We start from the raw sequence: 24,707 nt of genomic DNA on the forward strand, positions 1-24,707 counted from the left end.
TTGGTTAGCAGATTCGGGTCAAGTAGCAGTGAGTTTGCTTTCACTCTCAGCAGTCCTCAAGGTGTTTTATGTACTTTCCCATTTTCACAACAGGCAAATGCTTGGACTGTATCTTACTTCAGCCCAAGGTCGCCTCTTACCCAATCCCAGCACTGTTCTATCCAGTAGTCTCTATAAGACCTCGTTGAATTGGTCTGATATTATACAAATATTTAAAAATGTCTTTCGCTGAGAGTATGAGTGGATCTATCTGAATATGAAGCTCTACCATGGTACCTCGGGATATGAAATTCGCGGCTAATTGTGAGGAAACTGAACATGGAGAAGTTTCTGTGAACACGAGGGTTGGAAACCACGAACGTTCAGTGTTCCATTGAGGAATCTGACTTGTACTGCTCGTCTGTTAGGTCGGATCATTCTTCCACCGCCCCAATTCGTTCTAGACACTGTAGGGCTTACCGGAGAGCCTTGAATGTTATAGCCTATCGTACGGTGCCAGACTTGAGCGTCGAGTCTGAATGATGTTATAATGTCATGCCCTGATCATACAGTTCACTAGTGTGTGAGTTAGATTGAGAACTTGGGGCTGGTCAGAGTGCGACCTAACACTAACGAGGTAGGGAGCACAAATCAGTCGCGATTGTTGAGTTGCGATTTATGTGGACGCGATCGCCATGTAGATAACAAAATGTGGCAATCGTCAATTATACTGTACGGTCCAGCATATTCATGTTGAATCATACAGTTCAAAAATGAGTTTCTGATTGCTGTCGGTAAACGTTGACAATCTGCACCTGTGCGAGAAATATAGACGCTTGGAAAGAGTGTCCCTTATCACAGCAGGTAGTCTTCAAGAGTGACGGTGAAATTTTCATATCCAGCTACATTTCGCAACAATATAACGCAATGCATGAAGACAGGAGTAGATAATTGTTTGTGTATTCTACACATTAGTAGCTAAACCATCGATGACGTGAAATGAACTTTGTTAAGAATATCGTTATCCCCAATCCATTTTTGGAAAGGCCTGACCTGCCAAAAATATAAAATCATTTACTGAAGTTAATGTGTGCTTCCAGGCGCGATCATCCTCTACGCTTCGGTTGACATCTAGGGTAGGTTCTATCACGGTATCTTCCCAACGGGTCAATCAAGAGAAGACAATACGCCGGTGCGTGCGGGAAAAAGACATCTCGAAGAAATTGTGCCCTGATATGTTTCGCAATCAGGCCGGGATTTCAAGAGCACTTGATAAAGTTTTTGAGACTACAAAATACACCGGTTTGTTCGTCAAGTGGCCTATGTCAACCATAGCAAACACAGCTTCCGTTGACATATTTACAGTGTCTAAACGGGCTGAAATTATGATATGTTGTTAGGCAAGTCGCTTGTAACTGGAACATCAAGTGGTCGTAATTGACAATGGCATATACACTTTGTGTATTTGTAATCTACACGTTAATTCCTTCACATGAACAAGAGATTACTTAATTAACGTGTTACGTACCACTAACCACTCAGAGTTTCCGGAGTCACCGAAGTGCAGGAATTTTGTCCCGAAGGAGTTCTTTACGTGCCGGTAAATCTACCGACACAAGGCCGACGTATTCATATACCACCGGACTGAGCAAGGATCGAACCTGCCAACTTGAAGAAAAAAGGCCAGCTCCCTACGGTCTGACCTACTCAGCTTGGCACAGCTTATTCGTAATCAGAATCGCAACTTGCACGAAGACCCTCCTAGACGCCGGAGATTAGTCCTTCGTCCTCTTACGTTTGAGAACTTGAGCCTCGTAGTATGGTATAGCACCAGGATTCGTCGGGTGTGAATTCGTCGGGTGTGAAAATGGAAAAACCACGGAAGAGCCCGGGAAACCATCTTCACGGCTGCCGACAGGGGGGGTTCGAACCCACTATCTCCGAATACAAAGGGATAGCGACGTGACCCAAACTGCGCAGCACCGGGCGAGATGGCCGTGCGGTTAGGAGCGCGCAGCTGTGAGCTTGCATCCGGGAGAGAGTGGGTTCGAATCCCACTGTCGGCAACCCTGAAGATGGTTTTCCGTGGTTTCCCAATTTCGCACCAAGCAAATGCTGGGGCTGTACCTTAATTGAGGCCACGGCCGCTTCCTTCCAATTCCTAGCCCTTCTGTCATCGTCGCCATAAGACTTATCTGTGACGGTGCGACGTAAAGCCACTAGCAAAAAAAACGCGCAGTCACTTATTCGGTGTGTTCCTTGTACAATTACCACTTGGCACTCTTGCAACTTTATAATATTGCTCTCTTGACATTGTAACATTTACGTGGTCATGGCTGAGGTAAATGGAGACCTTCACGTACCTTGAAGTTTTTTTATCGTGATACAAAATGCGAAGCGAATAGGAAATTAATGAATCTTGAGAAAATAGAAGTTTTTATCGGATGTTTAGTCAATTCGAGTGTATTAAAGCTCCCTGCACTTACAATAAGGCCCTAGTCTGGTTCCGTTTAGGAGACGTTGGGAAACGTTCAGATTTCTATGGCTCCATATGTAGAATACGAATGTGTGAAGGCAAACCATTAATTCCAATGGATACAAGATTTATGTAGGAAAATTAACTAGCTGGCTTGCATCTTTAGTATTAATCCTTTGACGGAAGTGTATGGTTTTGAACTTTCGGGTATAAGCCCAACGGTTTCCAAATTAATTAATTAATTCATTAAGAATGCTAACTTTCTAAAAAATGATGACATATTTCGCAAAAGTGAACGTTTTGCTTAAAATTCCAATCACGATATTATCATGTGCTGAAATTCTGGCTGGTAGTTCAATAACAATTAATCCATCACCATCTACAGAGGGGTAGTCCTTCTTATCGATCTATTGAAAATAAATCAGCGAATTTCATTTACACTGACTGACAGAGCAAATGCAACACCAAGGAGGAGTGGTTCGAAAGGGATGAAAGTTGGGGAAAAGACAGAGTCGGCACGGAAGAATAATTGATGTTTATTTCAAATCGATATGCAGGTTACACAATGCGCACGGCATCGACTCAGTAGGATGTAGGACCACCGCGAGCGGCGATGCACGCAGAAACACGTCGAGGTACAGAGTCAATAAGAGTGCGGATGGTGTCCTGAGGGATGGTTCTCCATTCTCTGTCAACCATTTGCCACAGTTGGTCGTCCGTACGAGGCTGGGGCAGAGTTTGCAAACGGCGTCCAATGAGATCCCACACGTGTTCGATTGGTGAGAGATCCGGAGAGTACGCTGGCCACGGAAGCATCTGTACACCTCGTAGAGCCTGTTGGGAGATGCGAGCAGTGTGTGGGCGGGCATTATCCTGCTGAAACAGAGCATTGGGCAGCCCCTGAAGGTACGGGAGTGCCACCGGCCGCAGCACATGCTGCATGTAGCGGTGGGCATTTAACCTGCCTTGAATACGCACTAGAGGTGACGTGGAATCATACGCAATAGCGCCCCAAACCATGATGCCGCGTTGTCTAGCGGTAGGGCGCTCCACAGTTACTGCCGGATTTGACCTTTCTCCACGCCGACGCCACACTCGTCTGCGGTGACTATCACTGACAGAACAGAAGCGTGACTCATCGGAGAACACGACGTTCCGCCATTCCCTCATCCAAGTCGCTCTAGCCCGGCACCATGCCAGGCGTGCACGTCTATGCTGTGGAGTCAATGGTAGTCTTCTGAGCGGACGCCGGGAGTGCAGGCCTCCTTCAACCAATCGACGGGAAATTGTTCTGGTCGATATTGGAACAGCCAGGGTGTCTTGCACATGCTGAAGAATGGCGGTTGACGTGGCGTGCGGGGCTGCCACCGCTTGGCGGCTGACGTCACTCGGGCTGCGCCTGGACCCCTCGCACGTGCCACATGTCCCTGCGCCAACCATCTTCGCCACAGGCGCTGCACCGTGGACACATCCCTATGGGTATCGGCTGCGATTTGACGAAGCGACCAACCTGCCCTTCTCAGCCCGATCACCATACCCCTCGTAAAGTCGTCTGTCTGCTGGAAATGCCTCCGTTGACGGCGGCCTGGCATTCTTAGCTATACACGTGTCCTGTGGCACACGACAACACGTTCTACAATGACTGTCGGCTGAGAAATCACGGTACGAAGTGGGCCATTCGCCAACGCCGTGTCCCATTTATCGTTCGCTACGTGGGCAGCACAGCGGCGCATTTCACATCATGAGCATACCTCAGTGACGTCAGTCTACCCTGCAATTGGCATAAAGTTCTGACCACTCCTTCTTGGTGTTGCATTTGCTCTGTCAGTCAGTGTATATTTTGTGGGTTTGCCAGCATATTTTTACGTAAGCGGCGTATTTTTAAGAAGGATCAAAGCGGGTATTTCATACAGTTATAAATAAATAATTATTTAGAGCTTAGCATGTTGCAAAACAGGCAAAACCTTATGAAATCTGTACCTTAATTGAGGCCATGGCCGCTTCCCTCCCACTCCTACCCATTTCCTTTCCCGTCGTCGCCGAAGGATCTGTCTGTGTCAGTGCGACGTGAAGCCGATTGTAAAAAAATAATCGAATATTATCAGGTGCTTTGGAATTTAATTCAAATCAGACACCGAACCCTCATTTAAATTTAGAGGAATTTTGAATGTATTGTGCAATGCTCAACTATTGGGTAGCAAAACATCGACTATTCCTGTCCATGTTTCTGATATAGCATGAAGCCCTAAATTAAAGCATTTTTCTACGATATATCCTAAATATTTTTCTAGTTCCCCGGGATGATCGATCAAAAATGCATCTTGACACTTGTGTTGATTTGTTGAAGCACATCAAGATTTCATTAATAATTGAATGTTGTTCCAAATTATGAGTAGCATGTCAGCTAAATCAAAACTGAATATTAGCACATTAGTATGGCTCGGAGGATCGCCTCCCTTCGCTAACTACCTGAGTGGGAGAGGTTAACAGATTTAAGTGTTAAAATTACGACTCGGAGAAAAAGCCTTTTAGGTTTCTTCATCATCATTTCAAGCAAGCAAATATGGGGAGAGCTACAAAGAGTCAGTAACATTGCGAAGAATAGCTTCTTATCGACTAAGAGACTCTGCAACTTCAACACAACACAGACTGGAGCGGCTGATCAGAGACACGTCCGACTGCGCATGCATGCTTGCCCACTTGCAACTCCTCTCTCACGTCCTATTCCTCAGCGCTACCTCAATCCAGGTGGCCTTGATGTACTGGCGAGCACTTTGTAGAATAAGAATGATACATTATCTTTATCTATATATATAAAATAAGAGTTTTGTCTGTACATTGCTCAGAATTTGAAAAGAATGGTATTTCTGTATCGGTCATGTCCACAGTAACAAGAAAATGCATTTTTTACTTTTCCATAATTTCTGTCTGTCTGTCTGTCTGTCTGTCTGTCTGTCTGTCTGTCTGTATATACACGCATCACGAGAAAACGGCTGAAGAGAATTTTATGAAAATCGGAATGTAAAGTCGGGTGATGAACCGCTACAATCTAGGCTATAAATTATTTTATTCACATTGAGTGAAATGGTAGTTTAGGAGAAGGCCTGAAATTTAATTCTCAAATATTTATGTTATTAGTGGTCGTGTCTTAATGAAAATCGCTAGACAAAGATGGAAAATAAGTTGCTACAATATAGGCTATACACGCTGAGAAAAATGGTAGTTTAGGGGAAGGCCTAAAATTTAATTGTCAAATATTTATTTTATTAGTGGTCGTATCTTCACGAAAATTGGTATGCAAAGTCGGGGAATAGGTCGCTATAATCTAGGATATCAATAATGTTATTCGCACTGAGTGAAATGGTAGTTTAGGGGAAGGACTGAAATGTAATCTATATATAAAATAAGTGTTTTGCCTGTACATTGCTCAGAATTTGAAATGAATGGTATTTCTGTATCTGTCATGTCCACAGTAACAAAGAAATGTATTTTTAACTTTTCCGTAATTTCTGTCTGTCTGTCTGTCTGTCTGTCTGTCTGTCTGTCTGTCTGTCTGTCTGTCTGTCTGTCTGTCTGTCTGTCTGTCTGTCTGTCTGTCTGTCTGTCTGTCTGTCTGTCTGTCTGTCTGTCTGTCTGTCTGATTGTACACGCATCAATAGAAAACGGCTGAAGAGAATTTAATGAAAATCGGTATGTAATGACGGGTGATGAACCACTGCAATCTAGGCTACAAATTATTTTATTCACGCTGAGTGAAATGGTAGTTTAGGGGAAGGTCTGAAATGTAATTCTCAAATAAGGTATTTATGTTATTAGTGGTCTTATCGATAAATACTACATAACTAACCTAACTTTAGTTATGTCGTAAGTTAGTAGTAGTTACGTAAGAAGTTATTAAATTTCCGATCACTTATTTCTTATACATTGTTACCGTACCGCATATAATCGGAGATATTCATGAATTTGGATTTTTGTTTCAGCGCCGAGTCACGAGAAAATGGCTAAACAGAATTTAGTGAAAATCGGTATGTAAAGTCTGAGAATAAGGAACTACAGTCTACGATATAAATAATTTTGTAAGACACCCTAATATCACAGAGTCGAAAGAAAATTAATGTGAAGGCCTGCAATATAGAAAGCTCATAAACTTTATCAACAATAACACTACATTGACCATTGTTTGTTGTGATGTGCTTTTTGTCTTCTCTTTCCTCTCATCCCCGATAGATAGGATTACTGCAGCGTACCGAGGATTTTTTTAATTTGCTTGACGTCGCACCGACGCAGGTAGGTCTTATGGCGACGATGGGATAGGAAATGAATTGCGGTGTGAAGGAAGTGGCCTTGGCTTTAAGGTACAGCCTGGTGTGACTAGTGTGAAAATGGGAAACCACGGAATACCATCTTTTTATTTTGCTTAACGTCGCACCGACACAGATATGTCTTATGCGACGATGGGATAGGAAAGGTCTAGGAAGTGGAAGGAAGCGGCCGTGGCTTTAATTAAGGTACAGTCCCGGCATTTGCCTGGTGTGAAAATGGGAAACCACGGAGAACCATCATCGTCAGGGCTGCCGACAGTGGGGCTCGAACCCACCATCACCCGAATACCATCTTCATGGTTGCCGGCAGTGGGGTTCGAATCTACTATCTCCCGGATGCAATCTCACAGCTGCGCGCCCCTAACCACACGGCCAACTCGCTTGGTTGTACCGACTGTAACAGCCTGCCTGTATATTGGTGGGAAGTAGCAGGGGTGTGATAACTTTCTTCTTTAGCATGCCATTCCTCTGGTTCATACATTTTCTGATATATCTGGTACGTAACACACTGGTTCATCATAGTATTCGAGCTATACAATCCCTACTCTGAGCCACTGATTGGAATGAGCAGTGTGCATATTTAACGGAATAATGACAGAGGAGTGTTCACGGCAGTCTGCGACCTGGTTATTCCAGCTCTGGAACTTTGGACTCTTAGCTCGGCACCGTAGTACTGTTCGTTAAAAGTGAGAAAGTGTGCGGTTTTTCATTTGATCGAGTATTTTACATCATAACATTGCTTTCAATCGCTACATTCCTACTGAGGTTTTTGTAATGACCTATGTTGAATTCAGTTAGGAAAACCACCAAGTCAGTCTTTCTGAGAATCCCGTAGCGAAGCACGGGTACATCAGCTAGTTCTTTAATAATTTAAAAATATAGGCAAGAATGTTTACGCTTTTGAAGACACATTGCTTACGTCATAATACTTTACGATGTCAATCGATTCAGCCGTTTTCAAAAAATCGATGTAAAAGTCAGCCTAGTGTTAAATATATACGTAATAATAATAATAATAATAATAATAATAATAATAATAATAATAATAATAATAATAATAACACTAAGCAATATAACTGCTTTTAGAAATCTTGTACCATTCCCAGGTAACAAATAAGTGCCAGCGTCCTCCGATAGCGGACACGCATATGAAGTGTACAGGAAAAGTCTGATTTATGTTGCAAGGCTATTTTCACTGTGTAATGTTAGGGTTAATAGGTTGTATAATCTTTGTGCGGGCGATGGTTGAAGGTCTTTACTTGAGCAGGCGATATATATCCCCTCGGTCAAGAGTGACACTCGGAACCATCCGAAGACTTCTTCGATATAACTCCCCCACTCGAAACTGCCTTGTCTCGTTCCCAATAGTGCCGCATGACACTTATTAACATAAATGTGATTGCCCACTGTTGGAACCAAGGTTCAAGTGTGGTGAGGCTGTTCTAGAGGTATCACGGATGCCTCCAACAGGGTCGCGTTTCGGTCGGTAACGACAAAGTACAAGAGGAGTCCAACATTCGGGGGCTTGGCGTGTCCAATTGAAACACCGTACAGATACATACTGCACTACTGTATAGCACAAGGAATATTCAAATGAGGTAACAAGTGATAGAAAGTACAACTTTTCTCTACTTACATTCTGGGTCTGAGTAGTCACCACGTGCAGCGTGGACACCTTCTCCACATCCGCTAGAACAGACAAGAGCTTGACATTTATATCGAGTTGAACTTACTGGGTTTTATCGCTAGTAGCTATATATCGTACAATCTCAGACAGATATTTTGGCGGCGATGAGATAGGAAATGGCTAGGACCGGGAAGGAAGAGTCTGTGGTCTCAAATAAGGTACAGCCTCAACATTTGCATTATGTGAAAATGGGAAACTACAGACAACTACCTTCAGTGCTGCTGAGAGTAAGATGCGAACCCAACGTTCTCCGAATGCAAATGCAAGCTAACAGCTACTCGGTTAGACCAACGCGCCCCACTCGCTTCGTACTATTTAGTACACATGCTCCATACATACTGGTATATACTTAGGATGTTGAGAAATGAACATGGCAGATATTTAAACGATATTTACTATACATAAACAGTCAATCATAAAACAGAATTTTACGGCAACTAGCGATGAGAAATCTGGGAAAGAAAACAGAAGGCCAATGGATCAAAGAAATCCAAGAGGATCTTAAAACAGTTAGACTCGATATTACGGATGCAGAAAACAAGAATAAAATTACTACCCTTCTTAGGAATCACAAATTTTCAACTGTAATGAAGCACAGTAAGTTTGTAGAAATTTAAGACGAATTAAGAACACTGTGATCAGAACGGATGATGAAGTACTGGATAGATAAGAAGAATGAAACAGTAAAACCTTCAAATAAAAAGTGTACATGGAAGACTCAAGTGGTCCAATGTGGCCAATAAAGTTAAAGGGAGTTTAAAAGGCTTATCCTGCCAATGTTAAATAAGCCAAGATTATGTTCCTATATTTTTGGAACCAATGAAGATACGACTCTGATTTTTTACAGATGAAATTTCTATATGATTTATTATGACTGAAGCAGAATTAAAATATAGAAACCAAAAGAACGAGATATATTAATTTTTCTAAAGGTGTCATTTTTACACAAAATATTTGTAGATGGGCACCCCTTACTCCATGTCTATGGAAACCTGTGCTATTATTCTACTTCTGTAAGGACAGTAAGATATAATAAAGCATCTCACAAAGTTTCTTTAATCACAAGTAGTTTTTCAGATACAGGAACATTAATGGTAAAAAAAAGTCATTTACCGAGCTCGATAGCTGCAGTCGCTTAAGTGCGGCCAGTATCCAGTATTCGGGAGATAGTAGGTTCGAACCCCACTGTCGGCAGCCCTGAAAATGGTTTTCCGTGGTTTCCCATTTTCACAACAGGCAAATGCTGGGGCTGTACCTTAATTAAGGCCACGGCCGCTTCCTTCCCACTCCCAGCCCTTCTCTGGCCCATCGTCGCCATAAGACCTATCTGTGTCGACGCGACGAAAAGCAAGTAGCAAAAAAATGTCATTTTGAGAAAATCAGGTTTAAAACTTGAAATTATAAGAACTCACTCAGATTTTTAATTTAAGGCTCAAAAGCACCCCGCAGCATAGTCAGTATCCTCTTCCTGGCACCTCTTTTCTCTAAAAACCTTTTCCTTCGCGATGACCTTGCTGCTTTGGTGTTGAACTCTGCTGCACGCTGTGCCTTGGCGATTCTTAATTTGTCTAAATGTTGCAGTCCTTTCATAGTATGACGGCCAGGGTTGATGTGTTGAGATGCAATAACACTCTTACTCTTCCCATGTTCCCACCAGCAAGTGTTAATACAGCATCAATGACTCCCCATTTAAAAGTTCTTAAACCGGGCGAGTTGGCCGTGCGCGTAGAGGCGCGCGGCTGTGAGCTTGCATCCGGGAGATAGTAGGTTCGAATCCCACTATCGGCAGCCCTGAAGATGGTTTTCCGTGGTTTCCCATTTTCACACCAGGCAAATGCTGGGGCTGTACCTTAATTAAGGCCACGGCCGCTTCCTTCCAACTCCTAGGCCTTCCCTTTCCCATCGTCGCCATAAGACCTATCTGTGTCGGTGCGACGTAAAGCCCCTAGCAAAAAAAAAAAAAAAAGTTCTTAACCCCACAAATGAATACATTTTTGGGCACTCGAGTCCAGATAATATTGTTGAAAGACTCGTTGGGATTCTGAGTGCGCCCATGTAGACACTTTCTGAGAAGGTCTGGATGAGCTAGGTCTCTGTAGATTCTCTTGATAGCTTCCATAACTGCTTCATTTATAGAATTATTGTGCTCAAAATACTCTCCTGGAACTTCAGCCTTACCAAATTTGGATTCACTTGCACTGGTAGGGGGCGTGTCTGTCTTCTTGTTTGGAGTCACATTTTGACAATCTGTTTCTACACTGTTGGCGGATTCTACCTCATGTGAACCACATGGTCTTGTGATTTTAGAATGTTGGTTGCCTCAAAACATACGTTTTCCAAATAGATTAGCACTTCTAGGCATATTTATACTTTGTTTATCAAAATAAGTGCAATCAAACTACACGGAAGCACTCCCAGAGGCACTAATTTACACGAAATTCAACATTCTTTACACAAAAACAAGCATAGCGGCATACATAATTGAAACAGAAGAGTAACGAAAATTGAGCGCCGAGTATTCTCTATCTATAGGCGAAAATCACAGCCTTCTACGTGCAGTAGTTTCAGAGACATTCGTAAATAAAGAGATGCATGTCCAAAATTAACCAGCCTGACGCATATGCAAGCAATTTTATAAAATTAAAAATAAAATACTTCTAGCAGTCACACAGAGATAAATTATATACCATTTTATTCATAGAACACTAAATAATATTTTAGGACTTATTTTGAAAAATTTCAAAAAAATTCACATTTTGCCTTTTAAACTCCCCTTCATATAATGAACAATCAAAATTATTAGTGGAAGATTTTCATTAATCCTCTGTATGTGATGAATTATCCATGCCAATGGACTTCCTTACTATATAGCAAGTGGACAGGATTGCTGTTTTCTGTAATTCTCTGTAAGGTAGAGGGTGGAGATTAAGTGCCTCCATGCTTCTGTACAGTTCCTAATCACTGACGGAATGATTACTATATATATATAATTCGCTGGACCCATCAAGGACCACGTTAAGTCTTGTTGCATTTGACACTGAACTTGGCCTTCTTTAGAGCTCAAATTTCCCTCATTCTTTGTGAGTGGACCTGCTTACGCTCCACTGTCCAAGGGGCACCGTGTCTTCTCTTCGGTTGCTCGTCTTGGTTTAGCCCGTTCGTCAATATTTTCTTACGGAAGAGATCTCTGTTAAGGGCGTCTTTAGCAGAGATATGCAGCATGTGTAAGTCTTCTTTGGTATTTCTAAACCAGGGAATTGTGGCTTTGGGGTTTGAATAAAAAAGTGAAAGATGACTTTAGTTAACTTTCTTCCGTCCATTCTTTTCAAAAGACCGTAAAATCGTGCCCGCCTTTTTCTGATTGTGTCGGTAATTTTCTCCATTTTGCTGTAGACTTCCTCGTTGGATCTCTTTTGATGGATTCCATTTCTGTACTTTGATCCTAAAATTCCTTTCACAATTTTGCCTTCTTTTTTCTCCAGTTCTTCAAGGAGTCCTTTGTTGGCATTTAAGACAGGGTTTCGGCTGCATATAGAACTACTGACATAGTGACGTATCTTGGTGTTTTGGGAAAGGCATTTTTGTTGTAGGTTGTGCGGGATGTTTGGTAGGCTATTTCCAGTTTGCGTACTCGCTCCGGAAGTGCTTCTTTGTCCAGTCCATTGTTCATGATGATCTCACCAAGGTATTTGAATTTGTCTACTCGGATGATGTCCCCGTACTTTGTATTGAGTTTTGGTGGAGCCTCTTTGATGTTAGTCATTACTTCTGTTTTCTCAAACGATATCTGCAGACCAGTTTGTTCGGCAATTTTCTTTAAAATTTCAACTTGAGCTCTAACGGTTTATATGTCGTTTGAGAGAACAGCAATATCATCGGCAAATGTTAAGCAGTCTGTTGCGATCCCCTTGGATTTGGTTCCTATTCTTAATGGACTGTAGTTGGTTTCCTGTAATCTCACCCGCCAGGTTCTGATGATCCTTTCAAGAACACAGTTGAAGAGTATCGGGGATAGCTCATCACCTTGTCGGACTCCTGTTTTGATGTCAAAGGAATGCGAGAGACATCCGTGGAACTTCACCTTGTATTTTGTATCGGTCAGGGTGGCTCTAATTAATGCCAGCAGTTTCAAATCAACTCCAAATTCATTTAAGATGTTTAGCACGACTTCCCGGTCAATGGAGTCGTACGTTTTCTTGAAGTCCACAAAGACAGACACATACTGCTTGGACCTTAGTGTACAATATCTGATGATTGTTTTGAGATTTTAGATCCGTTCGGCTGTTGAGCGACCTTTTCTGAACGCTCCTTGGTATTCACCTATTTGATGTTCGACTTGTGCTTCCAAATGCTCCAGGATGGCAAGTGATATATTTTTGTAAGTCACGGGTAGCAAAGATATTCCTCTGTAGTTGTTGATGTTCTTAATGCTGCCTTTTTTGTGTAATCGATGAATCAAAGTTATTTTCCAATCTTCGTGTAGGGTCTCCTTGTTCCAAGTTTCTTCTATTTGCTTTTGCAAGATATCAAGAGATTCCTGTGGGCCATATTTCCATAGTTCTGCTACTACTGAGTCTTCCCCCGGTGTTTTGTTATTCTTGAGACGGGCAATGTGGCGCTTGATTTCATCCCTGTCGGGTGGTCTGAAATCTGGGTACCTGAGTAAGGGTTCCTTGGTCTCAATGGGGCTTTGCGGTTTAGAGCAATTAAATACATTCTTGAAGTAGTCTGCCAGAATGCTGCAATTTTCTTCGTTTGACGTCGCCAGTGTGCCGTCCTTTCGCTCAAAGCATAGAGATGGTGGTTTATAGACAGTGATTTTGCGTTTGAAGGCTCTGTAGTCCTTCTGCTTTCATTCTTCCTAAAGTTTTGTTCTATCTTTTCGTATTTTTCGTATTTACGTTTCTAAGTTCTGAACACCCTAGCTGCTTGGGCATGTTGGGGTTTGTAGGTTTCCCAACCATTCCCTGATTTCGTAGACTAGTACTGTTTCCACGCATTGAGTCTTTCTTTGAGGACTGATTCGCAGGTACCATTCCACCAGGCATGCTTTTTGCTTCTCTTGATTTCTGCAACGTCTTTGGCGGCCTCAACAAGGAGACTTTTGGCGTTGTCAAAGTCACAGTCATTTGGTCTAGTCTTCTCCTGAAACTCCTCGACCCTTTGCCGAAGTTTATCATTGTCGAAGCGTGTGATCTGTTTGGTTGTCTTCCTTGTGTTTGCGGGAATTAGCTTGAATTTGATAAGAGACATATAGTGATCTGTGGCCACATTGATGCTTTTCTTTACCTTGACATTCATAATCTCAGGGCTGTTTCTCCTGGAGATTGCAACATGATCTATTTGGAACTCTCCGAGAGTTTGGACGGGAGAACGCCAAGTCATTTGCTTTCTGGGTAGATGGCGAAAGTGGGTCGACATGACCTGCAGGTTGTGATTTTCGCAAATGGACACCAGACTTTTGCCGTTAGGATTGGTTCTTTTGTGAGCAGGGTTAATTTCCTATAACTTTCTTGTACTTCGGTTCACGACCTAGTTGGGCATTGAAGTCACCCAAAAGAAGCTTGACATGGTGTTTGGGGATTTTGTTTAATTTTTCATCCAGTGAGTCCCAGAAATTATCAACTTCGTCTGGATCAGACTTGTTCTTATAATTTGTGGGAGCATGTGCGTTAATTAGGGCGTAGGTTTTGTTCGCGCATTTAATTGTGAGTATAGACAATCTGTCATTCACAGGTTCGAAATTTTCTATCGATTTCAGGATCTTGGTTCTAACACCAAACGCGGTTCCAAGCATCACAGCTCCATTGAGGATTCCTCTTTGCGCTTTGCTCTTGATAAATCGATAGCCTTCGGATTCAAAAATCTCTTCATCTGGTTACCTTGTTTCCTGTAGGGCCATTATGGATATCTGATTTTCGTGAAGAGCTTTGGTGAGGGTTTTCAGCTTGCCAGTTTTTGTAAGTGAATTTATGTTGAAAGTAGCTAGAAGGGTTTTTGAATTTGACCTGAGTTTTTGACTCTTCGGGGTACACCGAGACGCTCCGACTCGTCTCTTGCATGATGTCGAGTCTCCCCCAGAATCCGAACGAGACTCGTGCGCCGTGGCGTTAACGACGAGGGATTTATCCGAAGATTTACCCCCTGGGGTTTGTTTCTTGAAACGTTGTGCCATCATGCTTCTTGACTTGACTTTGCTTTGGACGGGTACCCATCCTTTTACAACTAGGGTTGTTAGCCCTAGAAGTTGCCTCAAGATGTTTTCTGGCTTCTGGTCATTTACCAGTCTTCGCCGTAACCCTGGAAAGGGACCAGTTTTTTTTCACGGTGGTATTTTATTTCTCTACTACCCTCTGACTCTGCTGGTGGCAGAGCCAGCGAGCTTCCCCAATTCCAATGGGACGCGCCCGATGGAGTAACTGGTAAATTATTATTATTATTATTATTATTATTATTATTATTATTATTATTATTAATATTATTATTGTATCGATAACACGCTTGTAGATTGTGCAACCTTACCAAGTTGTAAACAAAACATCAAAATGAAAAGGCACAAACATCAAGAAGAAAACAAGCACAATACTTACCGTAAGAGCAGCAGCACAAAACACGAAGCGTGGAGGGCAAAAGCATAAAGGAAAAGGCCAGGGTCTTACATAAACGTTGACAGGTTGCCAGGTCAATATTACTAACTACTAAATGACACACGAGATTAAATTTAAAATAAGGAAAATTTACTTAGTAAATAAAATTTGAAAATCGGTATAATATAAGAACAATTGAATATATATATTCCCTTTTCTTAGAAAAATTAAAACGCAGTTATACTAAAAGAGAGAAACAGTATTTTAAAATAAAATTGAACTTAAGATGAAATGAAGCTGACATTAACATAGACTTCCACCCAAATTAAATTTGGAAAATTCATAACTAATACCATTAATTAAACTAGTCAAATTCGTTACTTTACGTACAGTTTGTTTTAAAAATTGGTTGCAACCGATATGCGGGCCCGAGATAGAAATTCTGTTTAAAATTGAAATTTGCTACACTACTAACAAGTAAGAGGAAACACGCCCAAAAAACACACACAATAGCGTACAATAATAAATTAGTGGCTCCAACCGCGAATAAAAATCTACATAATTAAAGGAAACCAGATTAAATTTTAATAAAACAAAGATGGTTAACTAACTCAACCAAATAAGAAAATATCAATGGAAAAGGTACATAATGCGTTCCCACATAATAATAGAATTCGAAGCACACCCCAGGAGCGACATTTACCGACGCCAAGCCATAATCTCATTATAATCATCAAAGTCACCAAAATTAATAACGTGTCATCAGATAAGATAAGAGAGGGATGACCATTACGTAATAATAATAACAACAACGGCAAGAAGCCCAAACAAAAAGCAGAATGAGACAGGCAAACGTAAGGAGATTGGCATATTTTAAATTCAATATCGACCAGAAAATTTCAAATTTTTACAGACTCAACCTTATTAAAATCATAGTAATACATTTTTTAATTACTCCCATGGGTTATAGTACGAAATTACATTTCCTTTTGTTAACAGTACACCAACTGCCTAAATAATTTAGGATGGAGGGGGCTTTGGATCACGCTAAGATGTATACATGAGGTGTCATTTAATTTAAGTCCCAATAATGCAAATAACGATCACATCCAAATAATTACCAAGTCGAGGCAATAGTAACAGTTAGAAGGTAAATACGAACAACAAAGAAAATTAGGGAGGAAAATAAAATTAAATGAACATAGTAATAATAATAATAATAATAATAATAATAATAATAATAATAATAATAATAATAACGTCGACAATAATAATGATAATAAACACAACCAAGAATGAGTAGGCAAACAAGATACGAACCACAACACAGAAAGTTTAAACAACACCCACGAACTACAGCCTCATACACGCATACCTAGCGATTCCAAGTTCCCGTAAAATTTTGTTACATACTTTTACAAATTTAAATCCTATCCGTTACAGTAAATTTTGTTACCAGACGTTTACAGTTTTTTTTTAACAAACAGACGTTTCGAAGATGTGCTCCTTGGCTGTACGAGATCACTTGAAAAATGTATGCTTTTCAGTACTTACTTGAGTAAAGTTAAGATATCCAAATTACAACACATTTTGCACTTCCCATCTAGTTAACGGTAAACACTCACACGAAGTTTTCTACCTACAGTAATGAAATACAATGGTTGGAGCTCACGTTAATATTAAAAATAACAAAGGACATAGCCCTAATAGCATCGCACTCATCCTGGCGATTGACACTCCATTATTAGCACTTTCTGGCAACATGAAGTTGTCTTCATACGAGCGCGTCTAATCACAGCCATGTTGAACGCTCGAACACAGCAGACCGACTGGCTCGCTCTCCCTGAGCATGCCGGAAGTTCACAGCTGCTCCCACCAATCATAGTCGCACAATGCGCATGACGCACGGCCATTGATCAAAATCGACCCACTCAGATTCATCCAGCAATACGTAACAATAAGAGAAATAGTTCGAATTAAGTGTGCATGGAATATTCCACAACTAGATGACAGTTTCAAACAATGAGCGATAGATAACGTCTCGTTTCACAAGTACACATGCCAGAAATATAAATGAATTCTCGTAGATGTTTCCAAGCTGTAATTCCATGATGCCAAATAAATATTAGTTCCCATTTTCACGTCACAGATTGAAGTATATTCGGATCGACTCCCAGTCAAGTCAGGGAATTTTACTTAAATTTGAGGGCTGGTTTGAGGTTCACCCAGCCTACACGAGAAGAGTTGATGAGCTACCTGAGAGATAGTGGCCACGGTCTAGAAATCTAAGAATAACGAACGAGGGGATTCGTCGTACTGACCACGTCTTACCTAATTTTTTGCATAAATTCGGACTGGGCAGCGGTCGCTTGGTGGGCCCACGGCCGTTAGATTTGATTTTTGTATAAATACATTGCCAGGCCGTTAAAATACGGCAAATAATTTAAAAAAGTGATATATGAGTCATTTTTATCATCTAGTTGCAGCGTTGTTGACAAAATTATACAAAAACGCCTTTAAACATACCGTACATTAGCTATTATTACCAATAATAGGCCTAATGTTATTGATTTTAAGTTCCACAATATTTTAACAGATTTCGGAGACGCCAGTTGCCGGAATTTTGTCCCGAATGTGTTCCTGTAGGAGCCAGTAAATTCACCGACAGGAAGCTGACGTATTTCAGCACCCATCAAGTATCACCGGACTGTCCCAGGACCGAACCCGCCAAGTTAGGTTCAGGCCAGCTCTCTACCGTCTGAGCCACTCAGACCGACCTATATTAATTAACAAAGCAGATGCTCAATGAACAGGGTGATTTATACAAGCTGAGTGGTTTTCAAAACGACCCAATTCCCGTCTGATAGATGAAAGGTAGGTGTGATTGCTTTCTGAAATTGAAGAAATTCTGGAAGATTCTCTTACCAACATTTGCAAACGTTATGCAAGTAATTCGTTCTTAGACGTCAATTGTTCCTTCAGTTTTGCTAGTTGCTGTCTACCTTGTTGATTTGCCGTGCATTCATTAAAGATGCACTGAACATTCCTCAGCGCGTGTTTAGAGTAAAAAGTGTTGCATTACGAAGTCTATCGCAATTACAGTACATAAAACGCGTTCAGGTGAGAGTATAGTGTGTACGATCCTTCTAAGAGAGATATTATACTGGCTATAGTTAGAAAATTGGAAACAACTGGGTCTTCGTTGAGCGAGTCTGACAAACATCACACATCTGGTTTAGCAGAAGTGGCGGAAGTTGTCTTCTTCTCGGATACCATTATCACACACCGGCACAAGGACATTTCTCTGTAATTTGTCGAGCAGCTACAGGGCAATGAACGCAGGTTATTTATGTCAACACTGTGCGACTTGCCACACATCGACTGAGTCTCATGCTATTACTTCTTTAAAGACAGAATAATCTATAATCATTTCTGGCCACCACGATCATCAGACTAAACGACACCAGATTATTTCTCGTGGTGTTGTTTCTAGGATAAAATGTATCGAAATCGACCACGAAAAATAGAAGTTTTGAAGACCAACATCATGATTGAAATCAATGGAATAAGCAAGAAAATGCTAGAGCGAGCTGACAGAAGGGTGGATCGACGGGTGTGTCAGTATGCAGATGGAGGTCATTTCTAAAATCTTCTGTGATGGTAAGTAAATCTCCCACACACTTTTCATATGGGATATATTTGCATCTTCCAATCTGCTACCAGACATAAATGGCGTAGATTTCAATTCTACACGTTTTCTATGAATCGCCCTATATAAAAAAGCAACTTTTTATATTAATTTTGATTGATGATTTCACTGTCTGGAATATTAGGTATGATGACATTTTGTGTCTGTTACACTTGAAGCGTTTCACAACATCTAAATGGTTTTCACGAAAATTACAACCGAAACAATGTGTGTGTCATTCCATGATTACACAACCAAAATTTCTGTATCTGCTATTAACATGTGCCATATGTACTGTAAATCCAGGCCAGCCGTTCAATGAACGCACCATGTGCCGCCACGATAGCAGAGTTATTTGCATCCTCAATCCGACACCTGATCGTGGTGATTTAATGTTAATATGTGGAGGTGATAAATATGTCGCCTTATTTTATTGACTTCGGCAAGAGTACAGTATCGTTGCAACTTTATTTTGGCAGCGTAGTTCCTGTGTCAGTATTTTAGTACTGTGTTGCTTAAAATGATGTTTTCATTAGAACAACGTATTTTCATTGTGATACGCTGTGGAAAGTACTCATCTGTCAATGGGAGTTGGTTCAGTTAATTCATTCATGTCCTGGCGTCCGTTCCAGACACGGATACATCAGTCTCTTAAAATGAATGAAACTACGCAACACATCTGAGGTCGATATTATTTTTGCTATTCCAATACCCACCAAGGTGAATACTTTTGACCCTCAGACCCTTCCAGACAGTGTGTCAATATATGGGGTACGTTGTGAAGTGTGGTGTATCCCCAGGGCGTATACCCTACAATAGTTTACGCCTCGGACACAATAGTAAAAGCTGTCGATCTCAAGCTAGGTGCAACAACAGTGGTGTGTCGCATGCTCCAAGCTCCGGATCGCTGCTTCAGCCTACGTGCGTACACCAAGAAGGTAAATAAAACGCACTAAGTAAACAGTACCTTGAGTATTATAAACGACTATATATCAGCGAGATTTCGGCCAAGTATATCTTACGATCCGTGTACGATCCTTCTAAGAGAGATATTATACTGGCTATAGTTAGAAAATTGGAAACAACTGGGTCTTCGTTGAGCGAGTGTGACAAACATCACACATCTGGTTTAGCCTCCTCTGTCCGTATGTAGCATATACTCTACATGTCATTTTAATTACTTGCAATAATACAATAAAATATAAGGAAGAGATTAATAATGGTAGAAAAATCAACTCTTGAGTCCTGATGTAGCATATATGCTACAAGTCATTAAAAAATCAGCAAAATTTTATTTCTTGTTTTTAACATTTTAAAGTTATTTGAGCAAAATATAACATATTGAATGTGAAAACAGGTTCGGGACTGAAGAGGTTAGCAGAAGTGGCGGAAGTTGTTCGAAATCGCCTGCTTCAGTTTCCTACGAAATCGTTACGTTCCTTGTATCAAGGAGGCGGGGTATTCATATGTCAGAGTGTGGCCAAGGTAAGGAAACTGCGGCCATACAAGATGACTGCCATTCACGAGTTGCAGGAACCGAATATTGAGTAATGAATCGGTCACTGCACATGGTTCATAGATTTTACCGAATGGCTGCCGGGAATTCTGAACATCACGTGGCTCACAGATGAGGCCTGGTTCCAGGTTACCTGACTCTCAAAATACCCGCGTTTGGGCCACACACAACCCACAGGGCATACATGAAAGACCCCTGCACCAACAGAATGTCGGAGTTGGTTTGAAGTCTCGGCAAACCGAATAGTGGGTCCATTCTTCTTCTCGGATACCATTAATACACACCGGCACAAGGACATTTCCCTGTAATTTGTCGAGCAACTACAGGACAATGAACGCAGGTTATTTATGTCAACACAGTGCGACTTGCCAACACATCGACTGAGTCACATGCTATTACTTCTTTAAAGACAGAATAATCTATAATCATTTCTGGCCACCACGATCATCAAACTAAACGACACCAGATTATTTCCCGTGGTGTTGTTTCTAGGATAAAATGTATCGAAATCGACCACGAAAAATATAAGTTTTGAAGACCAACATCATGATTGAAATCAATGGAATAGGCAAGGAAACGCTAGAGCGAGCTGACAGAAGGGTGGATCGACGGGTGTGTCAGCATGCAGATGGAGGTCATTTCTAAAATCTTCTGTGATGGTAAGTTAACCTCCCACAGACTTTTCATATTTGGGATATATTTGCATCTTCCAATCTCCTACCAGACATAAATGGCATCGATTTCAATTCTGCACGTTTTCTATGAATCGCCCTATATAAAAAGCAACTATTTATATTAATTTGTTTTTTGCTAGTTGCTTTACGTCGCACCGACACAGATAGGTCTTATGGCGATGATGGGACAGGGAAGGGCTACGAGTGGGAAGGAAGCAGCCGTGGCCTTAATTAAGGTACAGCCCCAGCATTTGCCTGGTGTGAAAATGGGAAACCACGGAAAAACATTTTCAGGGCTGTCGACAGTGGGGTTCGAACCTACTATCTTCCGAATACTGGATACTGGTCGCACTTAAGCGACTGCAGCTATCGAGCTCGGTATATATTAATTTTGATTGATGCTTTCACTGTCTGGAATATTAGATATGATGACATTTTGTGTCTGTTACACTTGAAGCGTTTCACAACATCTAAATGGTTTTCACGAAAATTACAGCCGAAACAATGTGTGTGTCATTCCATGATTACACAACCAAAATTTCTGTATCTGCTATTAACATGTGCCATTTGTACTGTAAATCCAGGCCAGCCGTTCTATGAACGCACCATGTGCCGCCACGATAGTAGAGTTATTTGCATCCTCAATCCGACACCTGATCGTGGTGATTTAATGTTAATATGTGGAGGTGATAAATATGTCGCCTTATTTTATTGACTTCGGCAAGAGTTGAGTATCGTTGCAACTTTATTTTGGCAGCGTAGTTCCTGTGTCAGTATTTTAGTACTGTGTTGCTTAAAATGATGTTTTCATTAGAACAACGTATTTTCATTGTGATACGCTGTGGGAAGTACTCATCTGTCAATGGGAGTTGGTTCCAGTTAATTCATTCATGTCCTACTGCTGTATTTGACCGTGGTCGATCCTCTCTTTTCCTTCCGCCACCAGTGCCTGCGGTCCGGAATGCTCTCCACGCACGTGAAACAACACTGTGGACAATACCAACTCCTGAGCTACACTCGTCCCACTTCGTCCTCCTTCCAGTTTCCCCCATGATTCTTCCCCGTGTGAAGTCATCCAAATGTTATCTCCGGGCCATGTTCTATTGAATAACACCACCACAGCGCACCGTAACAACTCGCATATCAAACACACTGTCTTGTCCCATTCCTTCAAATTCTTCGTTTTGTGGGACCAGTCTCATTTGGTGCTGTAGTCGCGTTGACCGTACGTCAGGCTTCTATGCAAGTTTGGAGCCCTCTAGCAACAAGGTACAGCACTTTCATGCATTTCCACCTTGTAGTGAATATGTTATGTTGCTTTACCTATCTCGTCCTTAAGTTTTACACAGCAGTGTATTTAACATTTTAAGTTATTGATATCCCGATTTTGGGGACCATTAAAACAAATAGAAACCTCAACCACAGTAGTATAGTAAACACTCGTCATCCGTTGAAGGTTATGAATGACCTTTTCGAAGTCATACTCTTATCAGCGTATAATACTCGTAAGTTTGTAATAGACATTACAGCTTTAGATACCAAATATTAACATAAATATTTGCAACCTGTAGACTAGGATGTTTAATATAAATTAAAAGATTCCTTCAGTGCCCTTTTTTAAATGCTTTGTTACGTTCATATGAGATGTTAGTAATCTATTTACGTATATGGCACGATCCTGCCACAGTAAATAACTTCATGGACGGGTTAGCAGAGTGTAGGCAGCCACACAACACAGGGTTCACTTACACATCTCCCCATCGTCCCTCAAAATAGCCTCCGTTAGCCACCGTACAAGTTTGTCAACATTAGTACAACATTTCAGATCATTGCTGAGTGTTATTGGCAGAAAAATCCTATACGGGTGCTCTTGTGACAGCGATGACATCATCGGCGGTTTGAAATCTTTATTTTCAATTCCGTTCCTCTTGGTCAAGCACAAAGCGAAGTGCAGGGGCTTTGTCGTGTAGCAAAGGCCAGTTCTTCCCACTAGTGATGGGATATTCGAGTCATTTTATTGAATCTATCCGATTCCGTTCACGTTAATTGGTACAATATTCCGATGCACGGCACATTTTGGTTACCATTCCTATTACATCGGGTGTACTGGTCAATAACAGCAACAACACTCAATGCTCACTTATCCTATCTGGTCTTCATTCTATCAACTGCTTCCTTATGCATGTCATCCAGGCTTCAGGTTGAGGTTTCACCTGCAGCTACCTGTTCGCATAACGTGTTGTTGTTACAAGGCCTCCCCTTACGGTGACAACTCCATTAAACAGTGTACAGAATTAGAAGAAAGATATCCGTCCACGGGCAATCGGTGATCTCGTGATTCAATGACTTAATTATTGTGCAATGATGCGATATACGAACTGAGAGAGTGCAGAGCAGCTCTTACACATGTAAAATATGTATTTCTGAGTGATCATGGTTATGACTCCTAGTTATAGTGGAGACTATAGAGTTGAGTTGAATTAACTCTCGAATGTAAACTTAGTTATAATACCAAGATTCATTAACCCGATAAATAGAAGAACCTATAATTGGCCTAACTACTTCGGAGTTATTATTTAACTTAGTTTTAAAAATGCAAGTGAATTCAACTTTTATTTAAACCGCCTTGTTAATGGAAATCCAAGTGAGTGGACTATTTGCTGAGCTGAGAGTTAGAGTTCGTAATAAAGCCACAAGCGTACGATTCTTTCAGTAAGCCATGACTTTTTATGTCACGTTTGCAGAGGAACAACGGCTCCTCGCCAATGTGCAGGGTTCCGATAATAACAGTGTGTGTGTTGTGGCTCACTATTCCCAGATTGCGCCACTCGGCACTCGCGTACCGTCAGCTCGTTGCTGTTGTGATTCGATTCACTCGAACCGTTGAATGAATCGATGCACTGCTTCGAAACATTCACTCAGTAGCCAAAACTACTCCCCACACCACGGCTTAGGACGCCTATGACGAATATGTAGACGGTCGTTCTCATTTAGAGTTGCTCCTTGTGAATGAACACGATCAGTTCAATTTCCAGTTGGTCAAACAGTTCAAGCATCAGCTTGCTTTTTTCCCTGTAATGACGATAGGCACGATTTTGATTTTATCACCTGAAACGCTTCGCTTAGCGGTCATGCCTAATTGTGTTCAGAGTGAGAAATTATTACATCCTGCTGCTCGTGATTTTATCTACACTTCACAACAAGCACAGAGCGAAGTGCAGGGTCGACGTCGTCGTCGTTGTCGTCATTGTGTAACGATAGACAGTTCTTCCCACCACACTCAGTCGCGAAGACGGTGAATGATCGCCTTCTTGCTGTCCTTTTTTACACTTGATCCTTTTTTTCTGCTTGTGCTACATGAACGCAACAGCCTCTTAATGGGACGAGCGAAGTACTGTCACCGCACCATCCCAAGGTGCAACCTATCCGCTGTAGAGCACCACAGTGACACTGTATCTAATGACAGTAGTACGTATACAATATGGGGTTGATCTAATAAATCGCACTGAGGAAGCTCTTCAGTGGGCTGAAACATGTATGCATAGTATTGAATTAAAACTAAAAAGTATTGAAAAGCGGGTCCACAGGTAACTTAATGATGAAGTCATCTATTCATCGGCAAGATGAGGATTAAGTTGTTGCTGTTAACCCGCCATCAGTATCGTTGTCCGCACTTACGCGAGAGGTAGCGTGTATAGGGGCTCCCCAAACATCGCCTTGGTATATGATTTTAGTTCTTATACGAGCTCTTCTCGGCAGTTTGAATAATATATACTAG

General features: G+C 41.4%; 1 long non-coding RNA gene across 1 annotated transcript in view; it reads right to left on the minus strand.

Annotated features, from left to right (window-relative positions):
• The window catches only part of LOC136867313 (uncharacterized), a 43,070-nt gene extending 26,369 nt beyond the window's left edge, over positions 1 to 16,701 (minus strand). The window contains exons 1-2 of the long non-coding RNA XR_011017980.1: positions 16,606 to 16,701; positions 8,414 to 8,466 (exon numbers count right to left, since the gene is read on the minus strand). This is a non-coding gene — a long non-coding RNA (uncharacterized lncRNA). The remainder of the gene's footprint in view (positions 1 to 8,413; positions 8,467 to 16,605) is intronic.
• Positions 16,702 to 24,707: the final 8,006 nt, after the last annotated feature.

This window comes from Anabrus simplex, chromosome 3, assembly GCF_040414725.1.
Source record: "Anabrus simplex isolate iqAnaSimp1 chromosome 3, ASM4041472v1, whole genome shotgun sequence".
Lineage (NCBI taxonomy): Eukaryota > Metazoa > Arthropoda > Insecta > Orthoptera > Tettigoniidae > Anabrus > Anabrus simplex.